At 42.3% G+C, this 12,763-nt stretch overlaps 1 non-coding gene across 1 annotated transcript; it reads right to left on the bottom strand.

The window, feature by feature from the left end:
* Positions 1–4,753: 4,753 nt before the first annotated feature.
* LOC118490925 lies at positions 4,754–4,860 on the bottom strand. The gene has a single exon (XR_004890150.1). It is a non-coding gene; the product is annotated as a small nucleolar RNA R71 (small nucleolar RNA).
* Positions 4,861–12,763: the final 7,903 nt, after the last annotated feature.

Here is a 12,763-nt window from a genome sequence, read left to right as displayed (position 1 = left end):
AGTAATTTATCTTATGAAACGTTCAAAATAAATCATAACGAATAGGGTTGTAAATAAATAAAAATAAAACTTACAAAGACCTTGGATTCCCGACACTCTAGGACAAGCTAAAAACTTCTCTTCTACCTATTCCATTTTGGAGTGTAAGCCACATTTAAAGAGTTTTGCTTGAGGACAAGCAAAATTTCAAGTGTGGGGGTATTTGATGTGTGTAAAATGCAACATATAAATCACATCAATTAAGGCATAAAACTAACCCTTTTTGAGTACTAATGTTGGAAAAATAGTGTTTTTGTCTTCCTTTTGTATTTTCAGGATTAAATGAGCTCAAAATCACAAAAGAAGCAAAAAGACAACTAATTCTACCATAAATACAAGAAAAGGAACAAAAGTAGACTGCCCGGACCCTCAACGGCACCTCCCAAAGCAAAGGAGAAGAAACAGAGTCTGAACACGCCCCGTGTCCAGCGAACACGGGGGCGTGCCCAGGAAGCAGCAGAAAAGACAAACCAGTAGAAGCTTCCATTGCCCACCACGGGGCCGTGTCCAGCGGGCACGGGGGCGTGGTGAAAGTACAGCAGGCGCATTAATTGTAATTCGCAATTACAATTAATGAAGAGAGAGAATGTCAGACGGGCACGGGGCCGTGTCCAGCCTTCTGTTCAGCCTATAAATAGAGGAGCTTGGTTTCATTCTCTCTCATCCCTTGGCACACCACCTCTCTCACACTTCATCCACCACCCACCACCACCATAACACCATCATCCACCACCATCATCCATTGTCCATCGTAGAGTGTGTGAGTCGTCTCGGGATCCAAGATTGATCGTAAGAGTTCTTGACAATCAAGGCCATGTTTGCCTAAGTCTCTTACATCACTTGGTGAAGACAAGTGTTTAGTATAATACTTTTTATTTTTAATCTTTTGCACTTTTTATTTGGTTTTGTATTAATGACTTCAATAACTAGTTACTTATGTTGAAGGTGATCTTTCCTTATCGTTTGTCCGTGGTGTCTTGGCATTATTTTACTGTCTATATAAAATAAAAGATTTTCACCATTCATATCTCCACGGTCTATATGGAGGTATGTTGGCTACCTGGTCGGGGGTTAAGGGAACGGTTTGGTAAGGGTCTTGCCCTTGTTCAGCGTTTAGAGGTCCTGCTTGGGACCTGGGTCAAATTTAGTAGGATCTCCTTCAATGCCCATAGGTATTGGATGGCGGGGATCCAAACTCTTTGACCCCCTCATAAGTTAACTACTATTAATACTATAACCCGGCTATTTAGGACTGTATCCTTGCTGACTCAGACTACTTAGCCGAGGGTAACGTCACCGCCAAAAGCGGGGCCTACCACAATTTGCATTAATAACTTAATTCATTATCTTTCAATAATCCGTCCCTTTAGGATTGTATCCTTGCTGACTCAAACTACTGGGTTGAGGGTAACGTCGCCTTCAAAAGAAGGGCCTACTACAATAACTAAGATAATCTCTTAAACAAGTGCAAAAGTGCAAAAATAATCAAAGGTTATACTAATACACGTGTCGGATCCAAGTGATTCATCTTGTCTATCTGTTCTTATTTTATTTTTATTTTCAGCATTTAGTTAGTTTTTATTTTTCTTAGTTTAAAACATTTTTCTAACTTTTTGATTTGATTAGACGTTGAGGATAAACCGGTATTAAAAGCTCTTGTGTCCTTGGACGACCTCGGTATCTTACCAACACTATACTACGTCCACGATGGGTGCACTTGCCCATATGTGTGTTTAGTGTTAGTGAATATCGTGTTTTATAAATTTAAAACTTGACTAAAAGTGTAAAAAAGGGGCTTAAATATACATCAAAAATAAATACACACCGACACACATCTGAAAGCGCACTTAGAAAATTTTGCATATAGCTTTTCTCGTCTGAGGGTGTCTAATACTTCCCGCAAATGACACGCATGCTCAGCTTCATTCTTCGTATATACCAAAAGGGCATTACAAGGAACTCATAATGCCCGTACCGTGTACGAAAAGCCGTCTTCGGAACGTCTTCCTCCTTGACCTTCAATTGGTGATAACCAGATCGGAGATCAATTTTGGAGAACCAACCTGCTCCTTGTAATTGGTAAAATAAATCATCAATTCTTGGAAGTGAGTATCGATTCTTCACCGTGAGTTTGTTTAACTCTCGGTAATCGATACACATGCGCATACTGCCATCCTTCTTTTTCACGAATAAGAATGGTGCGCCCCACGGAGACACACTCGGTCGGATAAACCCCTTGTCAAGAAATTCCTGAATTTGAGACATCAATTCTTGTAACTCCGACGGTGCAAGTCGGTATGGCGCCTTGGCCACGGGTTTCGCGCCCGGAATCAACTCGATTCCGAACTCTACCTCCCGTTCTGGTGGTATCCCCGGTAGTTCTTCCGGAAATACATCTTCATAATCACGCACCACCGGTACATTATCAATTTTGAGGGGTTCTTTTTCCGTTTCACTTGCATATACCATATAGGCCTTGCATCCATGTTTCATGAGTTTATGGGCTTCTAGCATTGTGCATATCACCGGGTTACCTCCTTTTTCACCATATATCATAACTGGTTTTCCACTAGGAGACGTTAGTTTTATTTCCTTACGGAAACAAACCACTTTCGCGTGGTAACGGGATAGCCAATCCATTCCCACTATCACTTGGAATTCTCCCATCGACATCGGAATCAAATCTATTGCGTATTCCTCGTCATCAATGTTCATCGTACAGTTTTCACAGACATCGCAAACAATAAAGCTTTTGTTATTACCTATCTCTACTTCTAAAGGCATAGGTAATTTTGTTAGAACAAATGAAGGGTGCCGAATAAACCCATATGAAACAAAGGATTTATTCGCACCAGTATCAAATAACACACGTGCGGGAATTGAATTTACAGTGAATATACCTGAGACCATGTCAGGTTCGACCTTTGCTTCAGCAGCGGTCAATTGGAAAGATCTTGCTTTGGCTTTTGAGGCTTCACCTTTCGAGTCTTGCCCTTCTTTCTTTCCCACCAGTTCCGGGCACTCCGATCTTTTGTGACCCGTTCGGTAACAGTTGTAACAAACGGTCACTTTCTCCGGGCATGATATAGCCATATGTCCCGTTTTTCGGCAAGGGACCTGGGTCAAATTTAGTAGGATCTCCTTCAATACCCAAAGGTATTGGATGGCGGGGATCCAAATTCTTTGACCCCCTCATAAGTAAACTACTATTAATACTATAACCCGGCTATTTAGGACTGTATCCCTGCTGACTCAGACTACTTAGTCGAGGGTAACGTCACCTTCAAAAGAGGGGCCTACCATAATTTGCATTAATAACTTAATTCATTATCTTTCAATAATCCGATCCTTTAGGACTGTATCCCTGCTGACTCAGACTACTGGGTTGAGGGTAACGTCATCTTCAAAAGAGGGGCCTACCACAATAACTAAGATAATCTCTTAAACAAGTGCAAAAGTGCGAAAATAATCAAAGGTTACACTATACACGAGTCGGATCCAAGTGATTCATCTTGTCTATCTGTTTTTATTTTTATTTTTATTTTTCAGCATTTAGTTAGTTTTATTTTTCTTAGCTTTAAAAATCTTTTCTAACATTTTGATTTGATTAGATGTTGAGGATAAACCGGTACTAAAAGCTCTTGTGTCCTTGGACGACCTCGGTATCTTACCAACACTATACTACGTCCACGATGGGTGCACTTGCCCATATGTGTGTTTGGTGTTACTAAATATCATGTTTTATAAATTTAAAACTTGGCTAAAAGAGTGTAAAAAGGGCTTAAAATATATACCTAAAACATATTACACCTTACGCGCATCAAGTTTTTGGCGCCGTTGCCGGGGACACAAGGATTTTAAGAAAGTTAGGAATCAACGGCCTAATCATTTTTTTTATTTTCTTTTTAATTTTTTAGGATTTTCTTAGTTTTTCAGCTTCTGCAGAGCTCAGCACGGGCCGTGCCTGGTCGGACACGGGCCGTGCCCAGCATTGTTACTGGCAGTTTTTAGTTTTCCAAGTTACAGAAGGCTGACGACGGGGCCGTGTCGGTGCAACACGGGGTCGTGTCCAACTCTCCAGACTGGGATCTGGAAAACAATCACTGTAACTCCGACCATGGGACGTGTTCACTGAGCACGGGGCCGTGGTGAACCTTCTGACCAGTATTCTTTTCTGTTTTTGTTGCAGGACTTGGAACCAGACGCTGCCCCTACGTAGTGTATGAGCTCCAGTTCTAATAAGGACATAAAAGAACCTCTAGAAGAACCCGAACGCTTTCTCAGAAAAAGACTAAAAGCCAAAAACCAAGAAAAGGTTTCGGGCAACCCACTTCCAATGGCGGACCAACGTACTCTCATGGATTATCTACGACCCACCGTAGGTAATCTCGGCGCCGCTATCAATGCACCGAATGTTGAAGCCAATAACTTCGAACTTCGACCGCATTTGATACAGATGCTTCAAAATTCTGCAACCTTCCATGGGCTTGCCGACGAGGATCCCCATCTACATATTACTAATTTCTTAGAAATATGTGATACCTTTCGGATCAATGGAGCATCAAATGACGCCATCCGCCTCCGAATGTTTCCGTTTTCACTCAAAGACCGAGCAAAGGCTTGGCTTAACGCCCTCCCAGCTGGATCGGTAAACACCTGGGATGAACTAGCCCAAAAATTTCTATATAAGTACTTCCCTCCCGCTAAAACGGCTAAATTAATGACTGAAATTAATACTTATTCACAAGAGGACGGGGAATCCTTATATGAAACATGGGAAAGGTTCAAGGAGCTATTGCGAAAGTGTCCTGATCACGGTCTTGCGACATGGCAACAAGTATCCACTTTCTATAATGGGTTGTTGCCACACACAAGACAAACACTTGACTCTAGCTCCGGGGGACTTTTAGGTAATCGACGCCCGCATGAAATATATAATCAAATTGAGGAAATTGCTCAAACCAATTTCCAGTGGCACACTCCCCGAGGCAATAAATCTATTGCCCCGGGCGCCCATAAGGTTGATGAAAGCACCTCTTTACAAGCCCAAATCGAGGCCCTTTCTTCTAAAATTAAAAAGTTAGAAATGACAAAAACAGTCTTGGTTATGGCTTGTGAGGGGTGTGGTGGGCCACATGAAAATTGGAGTTGTATGAAAGAAACAGATGATCAAACAGAATCGGTAAACTACATTGATAATAGACCTAGGCCGTCGGGTCCTCCAACGGGCACCTACAAGCAAGGATGGCGAAACCACCCTAACCTTAGTTGGAGAGAACCCGACAATGGTAGTAACCAACAAAATCAATGAACAAACTTTCAACAACAAAGAAATGAGTCACAAAATTTCCCTCAACAACAAGGTGGATGAGAAAGGCTTGAAGATACTATATCTCGCCTTATCTCCGACACCGAAAAGAAAAACTCGGATAGATTTCTACAATTAGAATCAAATTTTAGAAATCAACAAGCTAGTATACAAAACATCGAAAAACAAATAAGTCAACTAGCCCAAAATTTCTCCGAGAGACCACAAGGCGCGTTACCAAGTAATACTGAAACAAACCCAAAGGCGCAAGTTCATCTCATCACCTTACGAAACCGTACCATGGGTACCGCGGAAGGGCCATCGCCTACTGAGGAGACCACATCACCGCCCCATCAAGAGAAGGTTACTCCGCCACCATCAGAGCCCACCAAGGCTCCTCCGGTTCCGTACCCCGGTAGGTTAATCCGTCAAAAGACCAACGAGCAATTCGCAAAATTTGAAAGTCTACTAAAACAATTGCATGTCAACATTCCTTTTATTGACGTCCTAACTCAAATGCCTAAATACTCTAAGTTTATGAGGGACTTCCTCACTCATAAAAGGAAAATTGAAACATTGCAATTAGTTAACTTAGGCGAAGAATGCTCTGCCCTCGTACTCAACAAACTCCCCCAAAAGAAAATTTATCCCGGAAGCTTCACAATTCCTTGCTCGATCGGGGACTCCCCCATTCGTAATGCACTAGCCGACCTTGGGGCTAGCATTAACCTCATGCCCGCATCAATGTTCAAAAGACTCGGCCTAGGAAAAACGAGTCCTACAAAAATGAGTATACAACTTGCTGATCGATTCGTCAAGTTCCCACAAGGTGTCATTGAAAATGTCCTAGTCAAGGTGGACAATTTCGTTTACCCGGCCGACTTTGTCATACTTGATATGGAAGAAGACACCGAAGTCCCCCTCATACTAGGGAAACCCTTTCTCGCCACCGCACAAGCAGTAGTGGACATGAATGACGGAACGCTCACTTTAAAATATGGGGATAATGAAGTAAAATTCAGGGTTGGGAAGAGAATAGAGGACGATGACCAGGTCAATTACATGAAGGTTATTGATTCAAGTTTGGATGCTGCTCTCCGGCGGTGCAACATGGGATGCAAAACATCCCACTCAGAAAACATATAACCTCACCTTTTGTCTAGCTAAGGACCCTTATAAACGTGGCGCACCACGGAGGCATTCCGCGGAACTATCCTTAGTTTAGTTAATCTTTTAGTTTTAATTTGCAGAAATAAAACACACTCGGGATGGTCAAGGATAACAAGGGAAACGAGAAAAATGGCCCCATGCACAAAAAAAAACAGAGCCATCCGACAACAATTTCTTCATTACAGTAAGCTCAGCACGGGCCGTGTCCAGCCAACACGGCCCCGTGCTGAGCATCCTGCAGAAAATTGCCCAGTTCAGGTAACAGGACACGGGTCATGTTCACTGAACACGCCCCGTGTTCACTGAACACGCCCCCGTGTCCAGGCTTCTGTTTCTTTTCTTCAATTTTCGTTACTGGCACCTGAACACGGGGCCGTGCCCGGTCACCACGGGGTCGTGTCCAGACTGCCAGTAACATGAAATTTTGCTTTTAAACACCATTTTACACATCCAATCAACCTAAAAACTTATTTTTGGGACACATTGAGGACAATGTGTAATTTAAGTGTGGGGGGAAGCTAAAACCTTGAATCTTGCAAGTCCTAATAACAAGCCTTACACAAAACTCTATTGGAATTGCTAATCACCCCAAATTTTTTTCAAAAATTTTCATTTTTTTTTACTTGTCTAAGTTTAAGTTGGGAATTCTAATTTTAACAAGGTTATATTTTTTACGAATTTACAACCGATAGCGTCGTGATAAAAAGAACCAACATAAGAAAATTATGAAACGGCATGACAAGCTTAGTTAAAATTTGATTATATATACTTGATCACATAAAAACCCATTCCTACAAAAGTGAGTTTTGAGCCTTTATAGAGCATACAAATACACATCTTTATAACTAAATGCTCATTTTTCATTTCTTGTGTGAATAGCCGCTTGGTTCTTACGACTCTAGAACTTGCCACGATAATTCATTCCCGGTCCTTACCAACTTAAACCCAAGTAAGTAAATGATGGAGGCATTAGGACTAACCCTTTTTCTTTCAACACCATTATTTTTATTTTTCTTTTCACCTACCCAAAAATTCCCCCTAGTTAACCCCTTTGAGCCTAAACCTTTTCATTTCTTAACCCAAAACCCTTTTTACCCACCAAAACCCTTTTTCATTTTTTTAAAACCTTTATTTAATAAAAAGCTTGGTTTTCGTGTGACTCATAAAATATATATATATATATATATATATATATAATATGATGATGAAGTTGAAAATAAACAAAAAGCTCCTCAAACAAAAGCTTGTTTGAATAAATACTTCATTAAAAATAAAAAGTCACAAAAACAAAATGTTTTACGAAAACCAATGCTTTTTACGCCTTTCGCCCTTTCAACTAACCACTTACCCAACCACCTACTGTCACACCCCCAAAATTACCACCTAGGGAGTGTCCCTGCTAGGCGTGTGACGACTAGCAATGAGCCACCAATTACATTGAAACACAAGTTTGAAATAAAACTTCATTATTTAAAGATACTGAAATCCCAACATAAGTTATTCAAAAACCATAAGTTTAGCGGAAGCGTTAATGTATCGTAATATAAATGTTATCCAATCAATCATAGTAAATAAATGTCTAATATTAAATCCATCAAGCAACCACGACCACTCGCGCCCTCCAGCCAGCAAGTTCCTGCTTTCAACGCACCTAAGGACCTGCGAGCATGTAACACACGTATCAGACAAAGCTGGCGAGTTCACAGTTTTAGAAAACGTTTGTTACCCGGTGTATGTAAAACAGTTTAATACCCAATGCAAGTAATATTGTTAATATCTCATTTCCAAACACGGACGGCTCACGGACTGCCCTTCCCACGTACTCCTATCTAGTACTGGGCCAGACTGGGTCATTAGTTCACCTCCGTCCTCTACAGGCATGGGGTGAGGGTGCCAAACCTAAGTAGCGCTACTAACTAATACCCGATGAGGGACTTACAAAAGATGATAGGTGAGATCATTAACCAATATACCCGTTTTTACCCAAAGACTCATCCCCTCCCATGGGATACCCACTGACTGTCCCCAACCACTGGGACGCATGCTCGAATGTAGTGAACTCACCTGGGATTGCTCGGTAGAATTAATTATTCGTTTAACCACAGTGATTTACCAAGCCCTATGATATTCACATTTAACAGTCAGTTTGCATACAAGCACACCACATATTCTTTCACATTTAAGCATCAACTATCTTTCGATTCACATTACACATCCTTCGATACATTGCTCATCTTTCGGTCTAACAATTATCACAATTATCACAATTATGTTTCGACACATCTTTCGATACACAGTTATCATCTTTCGATTCATGGTTATCTTTCGACACATCAGCTATGTTTCGGCATAGTTATCTTTCGACACATCAGCTATGTTTCGACATAGTCATCTTTCGACACACAGATTATGTTTCGGTCAACACAACTATCTTTCGGTCAACACACTATCTTTCGGTCAACAGAAACAGAAACCCTAATCATACGATCAGCAATCACGTTTTGTGTTTTCACCAGGAATCAGTCTGTGAAAGTGTGTGAGTGAATGCATATAGGTGCTGTAACGTTCAAACAGATCATGATTACCGAACAACAATGATTAATAGCCTATCCAATTGACTAGAATGTAACCGATTAACCCTAGTCCGATTCCCCAACCCGAAACCATTCATCCATTAACCCTAATCGATTGAACCCTAGTTCTATGCATGAATTATCTATCAAACAATAACACCAATCAACATCATAACACAGAATCGTCAATCAATCACCTATCAGTTGAACCCTAGTTTTATGCATGAATTCTCCATCGAATAAGATCATGTAATCGAGAGTATCACATAGAAACAATATGCAAAGAATCATACTAACCGAATGATGGATGATGATACGATGTTGATGATCACAACAGAGAGTTTCCTGAGTTCTGCCGTCGCCCAAAAAGGTTTCTAGGGTTTGGGATGTTCGAATGATTCTGTGCGGTCATACTACGTAACTGCTGTTAATATAGGTAAGGTTTTGGGCCGGTGACTAGTTGGGCCGAAAGTTAAGGCCCCACATCGAAGGATCGATCGAAGGATCGATTATTGTCTCGAAGGATCCTTCCTAGGTCGAAGGATATGTTTCGTGATCCTTTGAAGGTTGAATGATCCTTCGAAGGTTAGACCTTTCGGTCGAAGGATCCCAACTTGAAAGATGCCCTAGTGTAAATCCATTATTCGAATACGTTACTCATAAACAAATACAAGTTTGCACATATACCCACTAACACAAAGATCTAGGATATGTAAATACAACACAGGAGTTGGAAAATAGGATAATACTAACCTCAAGAAGTCGGGTTGTCACATCATCCCCAACTTGAAAGAAATTTCGTCCCGAAATTTAGCAAGTAGGTACGAGAGGGTGAAGTGACAATTCAAGATTGTTGCGGATTTTCCCCAGGTGTTACATCATCCCCAACTTGAAGGGGAATCTCGTCCCGAGATTCACTAGTTTTGCTTGACTCTGCCTTGTCTTTGGGAAAGAGGTGAGGGTACTTTAGTTTCATCTGTTCCTCGCGTTCCCACGTGAACTCCGGTCCACGCCTTGAATTCCAACGAACTCTAACAATCGGAATTCGACTGTGCTTACGCACCTTGACCTCCCGATCCATGATTTCAATAGGCTCTTCAACAAACTGCAGCTTGTCATCCAACGTGAGCTCTTGAAATGGCACAACCAGTGTCTCATCAACCAGACACTTCTTTAGTTGGGAAACGTAAAACACATCGTGAACATTGCCTAATTCCGCAGGTAACTCGAGTCTGTAAGCGACCTTACAGATCCGCTCTAAGATTTTGAATGGCCCAACGTAACGTGGATTTAGCTTGCCACGCTTTCCAAAGCGTACAACGCCCTTCCACGGTGAAACTTTCAACATAACCCGATCATTAACTTCGAATTCTAAAGGTTTTCTACGCTTGTTAGCATAACTTTTCTGACGATCCCGCGCTGCTGCCATACGATCCCTTATGCGAGCTATATTTTGCGAAGTTTCCAGAATGAGTTCAGGACCTGTGAGTTGACTGTCACCTACTTCCGCCCAACAGAGAGGAGAACGACATTTCCGCCCATACAATGCTTCGAACGGAGCTGCCTGAATACTTGTGTGGTAGTTGTTGTTGTAGGAAAACTCTATTAACGGCAAGTGTCTTTCCCATCCCTTCCCAAAATCGATCACACATGCCCGCAACATGTCTTCAAGTGTCTGAATAGTGCGCTCACTCTGACCATCCGTCTGTGGGTGGTAAGCGGTGCTCATATCAAGTTTCGAACCAAACAATTTGTGCATAGACTGCCATAATTCAGAAGTAAAGCGCGGATCTCGATCTGAGATGATAGAAGTTGGCACTCCGTGTCGAGCAACTACCTCCTTAAGATATACCGCTGCAAGCTGCGAAAACTTATCTGTTTCCTTGATTGCTAGAAAATGTGCCGATTTCGTGAGTCGATCAACAATCACCCATATAGTGTCGTTTCCAGCCTGAGTTCTTGGTAATCCAGTAACGAAATCCATAGCGATCTGTTCCCACTTCCACTTAGGTATTTCTGGCTGCTGTAGTAGACCCGAAGGCTTCTGGTGTTCCGCTTTAACTCTAGCACAAGTTAAGCATTTACTCACGTACGTGGCTATGGGGGCTTTCATGTTCGGCCACCAATACATAACCTTAAGATCATGATACATCTTGTCCGATCCCGGGTGGATAGAATATCGTGACTTGTGTGCTTCATCCATCACAAGTTCTCTAAGATCACCAAACAGAGGAACCCATACTCTTTCCATGATGTAGTAGATACCATCAGATTTCTGCTCAAGCTGCTTTTCCATACCGCGTAAACCCTCAGCTTCGATGTTTTCTTCCTTCAATGCTTCAGTCTGAGCCGTACGAATCCTATCAGGAAGGCTGGAATGGATAGTGAGCTGTAATGCGCGAACGCGTTTAGGTTTCGTTTCTTTGCGGCTAAGTGCATCTGCCACAACGTTAGCTTTACCTGGGTGATATTTGATGGCACACTCGTAATCATTGAACAACTCTACCCAGCGACGCTGTCGCATATTCAATTCCTTTTGGTTGAAGATATGCTGAAGGCTCTTGTGGTCGGTGTAGATTGTGCATTTCGTACCGTATAAATAGTGTCTCCAAATCTTCAGAGCAAACACCACTGCTCCTAACTCCAAGTCGTGTGTCGTATAGTTTTTCTCATGAACTTTCAATTGTCGAGAGGCGTAAGCTATCACCTTCTCGCGTTGCATCAACACGCAACCGAGACCCTGAATCGAAGCATCACAATAAACTACAAAATCCTCAGTACCATCTGGCAGAGATAAGATTGGCGCGCTGCATAACCTTTGTTTCAAAAGCTGGAAAGCATCCTCCTGTTTCGTCCCCCAAGAGTAAACTACTTTCTTCTGTGTTAACGAGGTGAGTGGCTGTGCAATCTTTGAGAAGTTCTGAATGAAACGGCGATAATACCCTGCTAGACCGAGAAATTGCCGCACCTCCGAAGGGTTCTTTGGTGCCGCCCAATTTCTAATGGCGTCAACTTTGGCAGGATCCACATGTATGCCTACCTCATTGACTATATGCCCCAGAAAATGTACCTCCCGTATCCAAAAATCACACTTAGAAAACTTTGCGTACAACTGCTCCCTCCTCAGGAGTTCTAGGATAAGGCGTAGGTGCCGCTCGTGATCCTCCTTGTTCTTGGAGTAAATTAGAATGTCGTCAATAAAAACGATAACGAAGTCGTCAAGGTATGGCTTGCACACGCGGTTCATGAGGTCCATGAAAACCGCTGGTGCGTTGGTTAACCCGAATGGCATAACCAAGAATTCATAGTGACCGTATCGCGTCCGAAACGCGGTTTTGGGAACGTCTTCCTCTCTGACTCGCACTTGATGATAACCAGACCTTAAGTCGATCTTAGAGTAAAAGCTCGACCCTTGTAACTGGTCAAACAGGTCGTCAATACGAGGCAAAGGATAACGGTTTTTGATCGTCATCTTGTTGAGCTCGCGATAATCTATACACATTCGTAGGGACCCGTCCTTCTTCTTCACAAATAAGACTGGGGCTCCCCAGGGGGAAGAGCTAGGTCGGATGAAACCCCTATCCAACAGCTCTTGGAGTTGGTTTGATAATTCCTGCAGTTCTCCTGGCGCAAGACGATAAGGAGCACGAGCAACTGGGGCTGCCGCTGGGGC

Source organism: Helianthus annuus, chromosome 3, assembly GCF_002127325.2.
Source record: "Helianthus annuus cultivar XRQ/B chromosome 3, HanXRQr2.0-SUNRISE, whole genome shotgun sequence".
Lineage (NCBI taxonomy): Eukaryota > Viridiplantae > Streptophyta > Magnoliopsida > Asterales > Asteraceae > Helianthus > Helianthus annuus.
The sequence above is the reverse complement of the archived record's forward strand: the minus strand, read 5'-3'. Positions and strand labels throughout refer to the sequence as shown.